Source organism: Podarcis liolepis (genome assembly GCF_965112155.1).
Source record: "Podarcis liolepis genome assembly, chromosome: 4".
NCBI classification, from domain to species: Eukaryota; Metazoa; Chordata; class Lepidosauria; order Squamata; family Lacertidae; genus Podarcis; species Podarcis liolepis.
The window spans coordinates 72,840,446-72,851,559 of NC_139558.1; the positions used below are offsets into that span (position 1 = coordinate 72,840,446).

Here is an 11,114-nt window from a genome sequence, read left to right on the forward strand (position 1 = left end):
GCGTGCAGTAGGCGTCTCTTCTGGACAGAGGAGCGTCTTTGCAAAAACGTCATTCACGGGTCCTCCTTCTTCCAGGCCAAGCCGTGTTCAGTGGCTGAGGCTGCTCCGCAGTGCCTGCCCCGATGTTCATTGATCTCAATGGGGTGCGCTCTCAGGAGAGTAAAGGACTGGACCCAATAGGGCTTCTGAGCAGTATACAGTAGAGGATTGCAAATGTGCTTTACTGTGCTAAGCTGTGAACATAGAACCAATGGAAAGCAAAGAGAGGGTCACTCACCCCCCACCCTATCAAGCCCCAAATATCTACCTACTTCCTCATCTACCATCCTGAAAGCCAGTCTGCTGCAGTCTATGGCTTGTCTAATCACTCACAGATACCTCAGAGGACTGGCCTTCACATGCCCTATTCACCTAACCAGTTAAGCAAAGTGTTGTTATTATTATATTTATATGCCACCCATCCGGCTGGTGTTTGTAAAGCATTCGACATTAAAAAATTCCCAATACAGGATTGCCTCCAGATGTCTTCTAAAAGCCAGGTACTGTAGTTGTTTATTTCCTTGACATCTGATGGGAGGGCGTTCCACAGGGCAGGCGCCACTACTGAGAAGGCCCTCTGCCTGGTTCCCTGTAACCTCACTTCTCACAGTAAGGCAACCACCAGAAGACCCTCAGAGCTGGACCTATATCCACACACACACTCATGGAATCAGAGCTGAAAGGGATCTTGGGAGATCAAGGCCTACATTCTCCATGTTATTCCTGATAGCCTGAGTGCCTTTCTTGATGTATATGTGCTCCTGGCCATCAAGAAGAAACAGTCTAAAGTTCGCATTGCATGGAATATCAAAGTTCATGAGGCTTTACACTGCACAGATAATATTAATTGTGCTTCTTGAACTTAGGTCTTTTGTTGAACAAGGAACACTAGTTACTCACTAGTTATCCATTATTAGTAACAGAAAATTGATAATCCTTCAGTTGCTACAATGAAACACGAAAGAAACAGATTGTGAAAAGAAAGAGATTGCACCAATGTGTCAATATTTGCTCAAATTGACCACACACCCTTCAACCTACCAACTCAGCATGGTCACTGCTATTCATAGTCACACCTGTATGCAAGTCCTAGAAATAAGACATTCGGTACTAATAAACTAGCAAGCTCTGCAAAAGCAGCAAATAAAGGTGCCAGGGAAGAAGCAGAGATTTTATGGGCTTCATTTGCACTGATTGTCACTATAAAAGTAATTAAGTTGTGAATGTAAGTTTTGAATGCACTTCAATTAAAAAGATCAACATTGCATATTTCTTCATAACCACAAATTCCCATTCTAATGAACATGACATGGTTTCAAAAGTGTATATATGATCATATTCCAGAAGGTTGTCAGAAGATGCTTGTCTCTCTAATTTTGTGTTATATCATGCTGATTCCATGGCATCCGTTCTGCGGTTGGTTCCCTGAAATATACTCAGAGTCGCAAAGTGATTTCATGCTCTTTATTCAGCTCATAGTGGTGAGGAGGAATGAATGAAAGTCCCCTCACAGTATCTGCTTTATATACATTATTTACACAATGGGCTGCACATGATTGGCTAATTCCGGAATTCTACTGTAAGCCAATCAGGTTGTGGATTCACTTCTATCTGGAGCAGGATTGGGTGGTTCCTGCCAACCAATCATACTGCTGCATTGTTCTAGGACCAATCAGACTGCTGCATTCTGAATCCTATTGTTCTAGGACCAATCAGACTGCTGCATTTTGGATCCTATTGTTCTAGGACCAATCAGACTGCTGCATTTTGGATCCTATTTAACTCAGTACATAACATTCCCCCAGCACTCTCTCAAAATTTTAGATGTGTCCACTAGTCTAAAAATGTTGGTGACCCTGAGCTAGAGCCTAGGCCATTCACACAACTGAATGACATTCAGAGAACCAGTATGATGTAGAGGCTTAGTGTCAGATGGGCAACTGGGAGACCGCAGTTCAAATCCTCTCTCCACCATGAAATTTATAGAGTGAGCTTGGGACAGTTTCTCTCTCAGCCTAACGTACTTCACAGGGTTCTTGTGAGGAAAAAATATGAGGTCAAAGACTGAAGACCATTTATTACATTTTAGTTAAGTAATATTACTTCCTATGTAAAATAAATGCATGTTTTTCATGAAATAAGTGCCTTTTAAAAATTTGTAATTATTCTTCAACATCAGTCATTCCAAATATTTCCTACATTCATTATCCCATGTATCATATCATAGTTCTAAGAACACTTCCAGACGTGTTTTTTTAAATATAAAAACACATTGATTGAGTTTGAGCAATGGCACACCTCAAATTTTAAAAAAGAATGTACAAAGCCCTGTGCAATTTTATTCCTCGTTTTTTCTCCCAATACTTCTTATTTGGCAGAAAAATCAGTAAAAATGAGAAGCCTAGCTTTTAAACAGCTTGTTTATTTAATATTCACTAGATGGCAGTGCAGCCTCAGTAATGGGAATTTTTAGGTCCATAGCAGGTTAAACTGATTTCATCCAATACTGTATATACTAAAGCCTGTTTCAAACTTTGAACAGTCCATTAACAGAGAGCACTTTTGCGTCTTTTTCTTACCCCAGACTTGGACTGGATATCCCTTCAAACAGAGGATGGCTGTCCTTTTTTAAGTAGTACCCAAGTAGTAAAGTAGTACTTCCAATCAATATGAGATTTTCATATTGGCCTTTTCAGAGAAGCCAAGTAGGGTCACATTGCAATTCAAGTTAGGAGGTTCAAGAGTTCAAGGTTCTAGTGTCCATCCGAGTTGCTTTAGGAACACCACCTGTAAATATTGTGGAAAATATTTAAAGTACCATATTCCATGCAGGGCTGACTTAACTGTAAGGTACTCACAACATTCCTATGGTATTAATCGTCTTATCTGTCTGAGAAATGTATATACTGAAAGGGTTGGTAGTGTTCTGTGAAGGATTTCTCATTCCATTCTCTTTTCCCAAACTAACCCTTCATTGTTTCAGGACATTCTTTATTTAAACTATTCTGCGATTTATGAGGTCATGCAAACTGTGCTCAGATCTGCTATGTATCTGTGTAATTCTACAGATATTTACAGCCTGTAACATTAAGGTTGGTTGTAGTGTACTTCTCATCCTATACATTAATTTTCCAGTGCTGAAAGGAATCATAACATAATCGTAACGTAATTATGACATAAGCATGCTGTGTTTTGGGGGGAGATTTACCATATGATAGAGTTTATAAAGGTAATATTGCTAGATAGAACATATAGCAGACTGCAGAACCTGTGACTCTCTTCTGGGAAGATGGGTGTTAGGAATTCAGAAACATCTGGATGCCTGGATTTCCCAATCCCTGGCATTGATTTTACAACATTGCATCATTTTTGCATGCATGGCAAAAAACTGGGCATTGCATTTTAAAATTTCCAGCCACCTCTAAGCTTCAATTGTGCCCATTTCTTATTGTGAAACTCTAATCAAAATGAGTGAAAGATGGTGCATAAAAAAAAAAAATCCAGTTCAAACTTAATCATCAGCCTACCCGACCACCCCATGTTCAATTTGCATCTGGCAAATAGACTGTAATGCCCCTGCATTCACTTGGGGACTTTTATCTGCTGGTTTGAGACCACAAGTCTAATTACTCACTTTACTGAAACAGAGGAGGAAAGGGAACGAAGGAAAAACATACACATACTATTGGCAGTATTGTTGTCACACTTTTCCCTGGAATATCCATACCTGCCAACGATAATTATCTCAAAGCTTAGAGTATCTTGAGAAGAGTTGACTACGTAAGTACTTGCGTCACAGAGGTTAAGGCAGGGGGGAAACATCTCCATGTTAAAAGTGTTTCATCATATAGAACAATTTTCAAGAACATGGCGGGGGGAGACACACAGATCTGGACCTGGATTCCTTTCAGAACTTCAGTCTTACGTTAAAGTTATACTTGTCAGATAAAAATTAAAAACATGGAGTGCTCTGCTCCTGCGATACTTGTGGCCACCATACCACTGAAGAAGAAATGGAACAAGTAGGACTTGGAGCAGTCCTAATTTGGCCAGGTCCGCTCCCTCACAATGGATGACCCATGTGACCTTCATGCCCACACCCATTAAGGAATTCCAAGGCAGTCTCCTTCAGACCAGGGATCACTAGTGTAGCTTGGGGGGAGGGGTACACTGGATGGCAATTTACCATGGTGCCTGCAGCGCCCTGCAGCTGAGGGGGAGACAGTGGGCAGACGTGAACCCCACACCACATTTTCAGGCGGCACAGTGCCTGCAACTGAGGGGGAGGCAGTGTGGGATGTGATACATAAGCAGCAGTCAAGTACAACATTCCTTGTTTTCCTAGAGTGGACATGCGGGGGAATGTTTGGTCCAGCCAGTCGAAAGCTTCCTGTTTCCTCCTGGCTGGGACATTCTTCCTTTGCATGTGACTAGAGGTGGACATTACCTTACCTGTCCAGGTAACAAAAAGGACAAGGCACGCAGCTCTCTCTCTCTCTCTCTCTTTCTCTCTCTCTCTCTCTCTCTTTGACTTCCTCCGTCGTTGGAGCAGCATTTAGCTAGAGATGCTCTGCCAACAGAGGACACTGGGATTATCCCCATACAGTCATACCTCGTGTTGCATTAGGTTCATGTTGCGTCTTTTCGGCTTGCGAACGTGGCAAACCCTGGAAGTATATACTTCCAGGTTTCGCTGCATGTGTGTGCACAGAAGCGTTATGCGTGCTTCACACATGCGCAGAAGTGCACTGTTGCGTCGTGTGCATGCACAGAGGCTGGCTCTCTTGTTACGGACTTTTCGGGGTGCAAATGGCACCCCGAAACAGATCAAGTCCGTAACTAGAGGTACCACTGTATGGGATAGCTCCACATGCATATGCTTTGTAACGAAATCTGCCTTCTGGGATCCAACTGAGAACAGAATGTGAGTAAACTACTTTTATACACAGTGGTACCTCGGGTTAAGTACTTAATTCGTTCCGAAGGTCCATTCTTAACCTGAAACTGTTCTTAATCTGAAGCACAACTTTAGCTAATGGGTGCTTAGCTACTGCTGCCGCGCCACCAGAGCACAATTTCTGTTCTCATCCTGAAGCAAAGTTCTTAACCCGAGGTACTATTTCTGGGTTAGCGGAGTCTGTAACCTGAAGTGTATGTAACCTGAGGTACCACTGTACTTTGCACAAGATTGTGGCATGTTTATTCTTTTAAGAGGGATATACTGTAAGGGATCTTACCAGGAACCTAATAGTGAGAGGCTTATACAAGCCTACAACCCGCTGTGCGTTTAATAGGGGAATGTGAAACTCAGCTAAGTAAAGGAACTTGATAGCGCAAGTTAGGAAGCATATTAATAAACTATATATCCTCTCCTGCCTCTCTGAACATTCCCACAGGCAGCGGGCAGAGCAGACTCCATGCAAGCCCCAGCTCTGCACAGCACACCCTGCCCCAGATTGCCCCACCCTGTGGACGGCTCACCCCACCCCATGGACGGTTCACCCCACCCACCAGGCACACGCACAGCCCCACGTGCCCAAGCAGCTAGCTATGCCACTCTCAGGGATGGAGCAAATTTGCAGGAACATCATTCTCAAAGAGCACTACAGAGCTCAAGCTTCCTTGAGATACTGGAAATCAGGGGTGGGTAAGCTTTTTGGTCTGAGGGCCATATTCCCTCATGGGTGACCTTCTGGGGGCCACATGCCAGTGGTGGGTGGGGTCAAAAGCAAAAGTGGGCAGAACAAGGGACAAAAATTGGGCAGAGACCAATAGATGACTCTTAGGTTTGTACAGTTGGTGGCATTCCAGCTATGTCTATCCAGGCAAGGAAGAGGCTTTGTCAGAGTTAAGGCACATTCTAGCCCGGGGGAAGCACTTGAAGGCCCTTGCTGGGGACATGGTGCTAGTAAGACAATTCTGGACTATATGGACTTTTCCATTAATAAGCCAGTTTCCTGTGTACCTATCTTAGCTGTAACAAGTGGGGCTACTCCAGAACTATTTTGGAGCAAGTGCTTTGAAGACTACAGCCTGCGTGAGAAACAGGAGTCCCTTCATCCACATTTGTAGATGATGCAAGTTCAAGACCCCACCAGTAATTATAGCTATTTGTAAAGCCACAAACTACATCAAACACCTGCCTCATTTACAGGAAAAAGAAACCACTTGCTAGGGATAACATTTTCTGGGATATGTATTAGCAATTTCATTTGCAATGATTTCACTTAACGATAGTTCACAGTAAATCACTTCCAGAAAGGCACACAAAAGGAAATGGGAATTTGGTCATCTAATGTAGCACACGCACAAAAGCTCTCTAATGCAATTTTGAAATGCTTTTCTGCTGTGGCCATTTATTCCTATTCTAGGCTAAACTGTGCACCGTTTAACCATCCCTCTCATTGGGAAATGAATTTTCCCAAGCATTATACTGTCATGAGCAATGGCAAGAAGCAAATGGTTCACAAATTTTAACAGTACAAATTCTACAAACACCCTCCATATCTCCTCAAAATCATTCTCCTGCAAATTCCCCGTCTTACTTTAATGGCACATGTTAATTTATCCTTAATAGCTATATCCCACACCTTTTTATACCATTCTTCGATTTTATATTCTGCTTGCCCCTTCCACTTCCTAGCTATAATAATTTGTGCAACTGTCAATAAATGGAAAGAAGAAGAAGAAGAAGAAGAAGAGTTTGGATTTGATATCCCGCCTTTCACTCCCCTTCAGGAGTCTCAAAGCGGCTAACAATCTCCTTTCCCTTCCTCCCCCACAACAAACACTCTGTGAGGTGAGTGGGGCTGAGAGACTTCACAGAAGTGTGACTGGCCCAAGGTCACCCAGCAGCTGCATGTGGAGGAGCGGAGACGCGAACCCGGTTCCCCAGATTACGTGACTACCGCTCTTAACCACTACACCACACTGGCTCTCCCAAGGGGTCAAACCATCGTAAGAGGTGTTGAAATTTTGGGAGGTTGGATACTTACAATGGAATGGTCTCAGTAGTGGGGTGCACATTTTAATTCTTATATATTTATGATTATTACTTTGTAAAAAGAAAAGAAAAGAACCAAAACAGACACGTGTAATGTGAGGTGTATGGAACAAAATAAACACACATAGGAAGTTGCTTTATATTGAGTCAGGCAATTGGTTCATCTAGCTCAGTGTTGCCTACACTGATTGGCAGGTGTCCCATCAGACTTTCGGACAGGAGTCTTTTCCAGTCTTAGCTGGAGACGTCAGTGATTGCATCTGTGACCTCGTGTGTGCAAACCATTTCTTCTGCCATTGAGCTACAGCCCTCCAGTCTTGTGGAGTTGCACACGGTAGGCATCATGTTTAAACTGGGCCACTGGTGTCTACACATGCAGTGGAAGCTACCACTATGGCGTGCACCCACATCACAGATTGTAAGTACCTACTAATACTTCAGTTGAAGGAACCATAACCAGAGTTAAATATGGCACCAAGCATACAGAATCCAATGGAACAACACATTCCTATACATGTCTACTCAGAAATAAGTCCCACTGAGTTCGGTTGTGCTTATTCCCAGGTAAATGGGAATATAAATGCACCCTTTTTAACATACCTGGTATCATCAAACACAAGTGTTCAGTGGTAAGAGAAGACCTTTTGCTAAACAGCACCAAGTAACTTCTGCTCATTTGCTCCCAACATGCAAAAACTGCATTAACTGATGAAAGAGTAGACTGACTTTACTGATCTATCTCAAAGTGGTAGCCTATCCATTCCTCTGGACAAAGGCATAAGCGATCTGGACAGATTCCATTGTTTTGGCAAAAGCATGGAGGTTCTGCTGGAGGTGTGGTATCTGTTCAAAGAAAATGTAAACATGAAACAAAGAAAATAGTTCTTGCAAGGATTGTACGAAGATATATATCCTTTATTGTACTTGTCGGCATGGCAGGAAATAAGAGCATTCCATATCTCAAGGCTATTGCTCTCACAGTGATGAGAAAAGGATGCCACATAAGCCCCCCTGTCTAAAATGTCCCACCATTGCATCACCACACCATAACATTGCTAATGTAATGTGGTGAAAGTTGCCTGATCTTATTCTAAAATGCACCTAGGTATGGTTAAAAAATAATAATCAGCAGATCAAGAGCTCTGTTGATTCAACGCTTGTAAAAGATCAAAGGGCAATATGCCTCTCATACACCATAGCAACTATTGTAGTCAATACTTTATCATCTTTCTCTGACAGCGCAACAGTCATGTGACATATGTGGTTGTTTTTCCAACAGGGAACAGAGGCTGAAAGACCGACATGTCCACAGAATCACTGAATGAGTCCATGAGACAGACTGAATATAAACTGAGCCAGGGGTGTTGCTGGGTACTTAAAGAACTAGGGGCCCAGGCCTGAGCTGGGACACAAAGGTGCATAAATATATGTGTCCAAAGCTGCTGTTCTGCTCATATAGCAGGCTTCCACTTGCACAGTGGATCTTTCTCCTCCTCTCCTCATCCTCATAATCTGCTCTAGGGGGCTGCCAGACCTTTGCGGCAACTTTTAGAGGAGGTTGGGAGGAAGAGAGGAATGTGAAGTCCCACTGTGTGTACAGAATTCCTGTTGTGTTGCATTTATATATGTATGTAGTTATTTATATTTTTACATTTATAGCCCACCTTTTCTCCAAGTTGCTCAAGGTGGCGTACAAACATGGTGGTCCCTCTCCCCCATTTTATCTTCACAAAAACTCCTCTGAGGTGGGTTAGACTGAGATTCTGGGTCACCCAGAGAGCTTTGTGGACGAGTGTCCATTTGAACCCTAGGGTTGTATCCAACGAAGTTCTGTCAAGAAGGTCTTGCTTCTCCCATAGTTACAGCCTTGCCTTCAAGCAGAAGTCAAGCATGGCTCTGTTTCTCTGATTTCTGCCTGCTTCTAGCCCAGCTCTCTCACACAACTCTGGATTTACCTTTCTCAGCGCCAGCCAGGTGAGAGAGGGGAACACCCATCTGCCCTCTGGGACAGAGCAGCTTCCTCTGTTAGACTGTACTTAGACTGTACTTAGGCGGTAACTATGGCCCTTGCCTGGCTAATTCAACAATGGAATCGTCCATTAGATGTTAAGCCTTGCTGGATCCAGGAATTAGAAGGGACTCGAGCCTCATGCAGCCTAACCCACACACCCACAACCTGCCAACTCACAACAATAATTCATAGGCTCTGTGGAACACTGCAGGGCACACTTCCAAAGAAACATAGTTAGGAGCCATCTGTTGATCAGATAAATTAAATCCATCCAAGCTAGCCAGCACACTGTGTAGAACATCCTGTTACATACATAAGTTAATTCAAATAATAATAAAAAACACTTCCGCAACACACTTCTGATTTAACAGCCAGTACTACTAGTTATGGGGACGTGGGTGGCACTGTGGGTAAAACCTCAGTGCCTAGGACTTGCTGATCGTAAGGTCAGCGGTTCGAATCCCCACGGCGGGGTGAGCTCCCGCCGTTTGGTCCCAGCTCCTGCCCACCTAGCAGTTCAAAAGCACCCCTAAATGCAAGTAGATAAATAGGTACCGCTTTATAGTGGGAAGGTAAATGGCGTTTCCGTGTGCGGCACTGGTGCTGGCTCACCAGTGCAGCTTCGTCACGCTGGCCACGTGACCCGGAAGTGTCTTCGGACGGCGCCGGCTCCCGGCCTCTTGAGTGAGATGAGTGCACAACCCTAGAGTCGGTCATGACTGGCCCGTATGGGCAGGGGTACCTTTACCTTTACCTTTTACTACTAGCTATGAGCTCACAATTCTTATCTTAAATCAGGTAGGTAGACTGAAACTTACAGAGAGTACTTTATTTACCTGATGCAAACCTGATAAGGAGCTGCCAAATGCATAGTGCCCAAAGGACAATGATCACTGTGGCACAGAAAATGCCAATGACGGTTTTCAGGTCGGGCCGCTATGAAGGCATACAGTGTTGTAGCAGGCCCCCTCTCCTGCTTTACTGGGGAGCTTATGCTCCACACATTTCCTTGTTATCAATCAGCTATTAACTACTTTTCCGACCTTTAATGACAGCTGCTTAGCCCTTGTTTCATCTTAAAGAGGCTACATACTGAGGCATCAGGCATAAGCCTGCATTTTATTAATGTTTGATCAGGACTTGTATATTAAAGAGGGCTTAGATTTTCAAAAGTAGATTTTCAAATGTTTCAATGCCAGGCAGAGAAAACCTTGGCCATTCTCCTAAGACAAGGGGCCCCTTTTGATTGATAGCAGAAAGCAATTCTCAAAGTCGTAAAAGCTGAAATTACAGACTAAAAGCAGGACATTGACCCTACATGTTACAGAAGATAACAAAGGCAGAGATAAATATAATTAGGAATGGGCAAATAGTAAAATGATACCATGGGCCTCTCTTAAACCTTGAGCTGTATTTTCTAAGGCCAGAGGCAAATGGGAGAAAAAAAAGCATCTAGCTGGGAAGTCTTTTTAAAGCATCTAGCTGGGAAGTCTTTTTAAAGCTGTTTCTTCCTTAAACAGATAATGGGAAAAGCAGCTTGCTGAAGGGGGGGGATGTGAACTGAAGAGCCTTCTTCTGAAACTGTTTTAAACTGAGTTCTTTTTTTTCTTTCTCTCTCTACTTTAAAAAGGCCTTATTCCTTTTAAAAGGTTACCTATGATAATGTATGAAATATATTAGCTTAAATATATTGGCTTAAATGTAATTATGCAAAGGATTTAACAAATGCTAGAAGAGTTGTATTTATCCTGGAATTAAGTCAGCCAGCAGTTTAGCCCCCCAGCCAGACAAGAAGACGCCATCAAATGCTGTCCTGATATATTAGCTGTCAGACATTTGTTTAGAAACCTTCAAATGAAGGATATCTTTCAATGTTGATGTGAAACTCAAGATCCTTGACATATGTTTAAGATAAAAATTTAAGATTAACCATTTGTTTTAGAAGGCAATAGGGCAGGGAGGGCAAGAGGTGAGCTGGTAATTAAGATTCCTTGTTGAGACACATGTAAGATATATTACTACTTATTTGTCATTTATAGATGTAACAATATATAGCTGTTT

The 11,114-nt window shown here is 42.9% G+C and overlaps 1 long non-coding RNA gene across 1 annotated transcript; it reads right to left on the bottom strand.

Moving 5' to 3' along the window:
• Window positions 1-7,748: 7,748 nt before the first annotated feature.
• On the bottom strand, window positions 7,749-10,016 carry LOC310705901. The gene is made up of 2 exons (XR_014525514.1): window positions 9,890-10,016; window positions 7,749-7,885 (listed from the first exon to the last, which is right to left on the bottom strand). It is a non-coding gene; the product is annotated as an uncharacterized lncRNA (long non-coding RNA).
• Window positions 10,017-11,114: the final 1,098 nt, after the last annotated feature.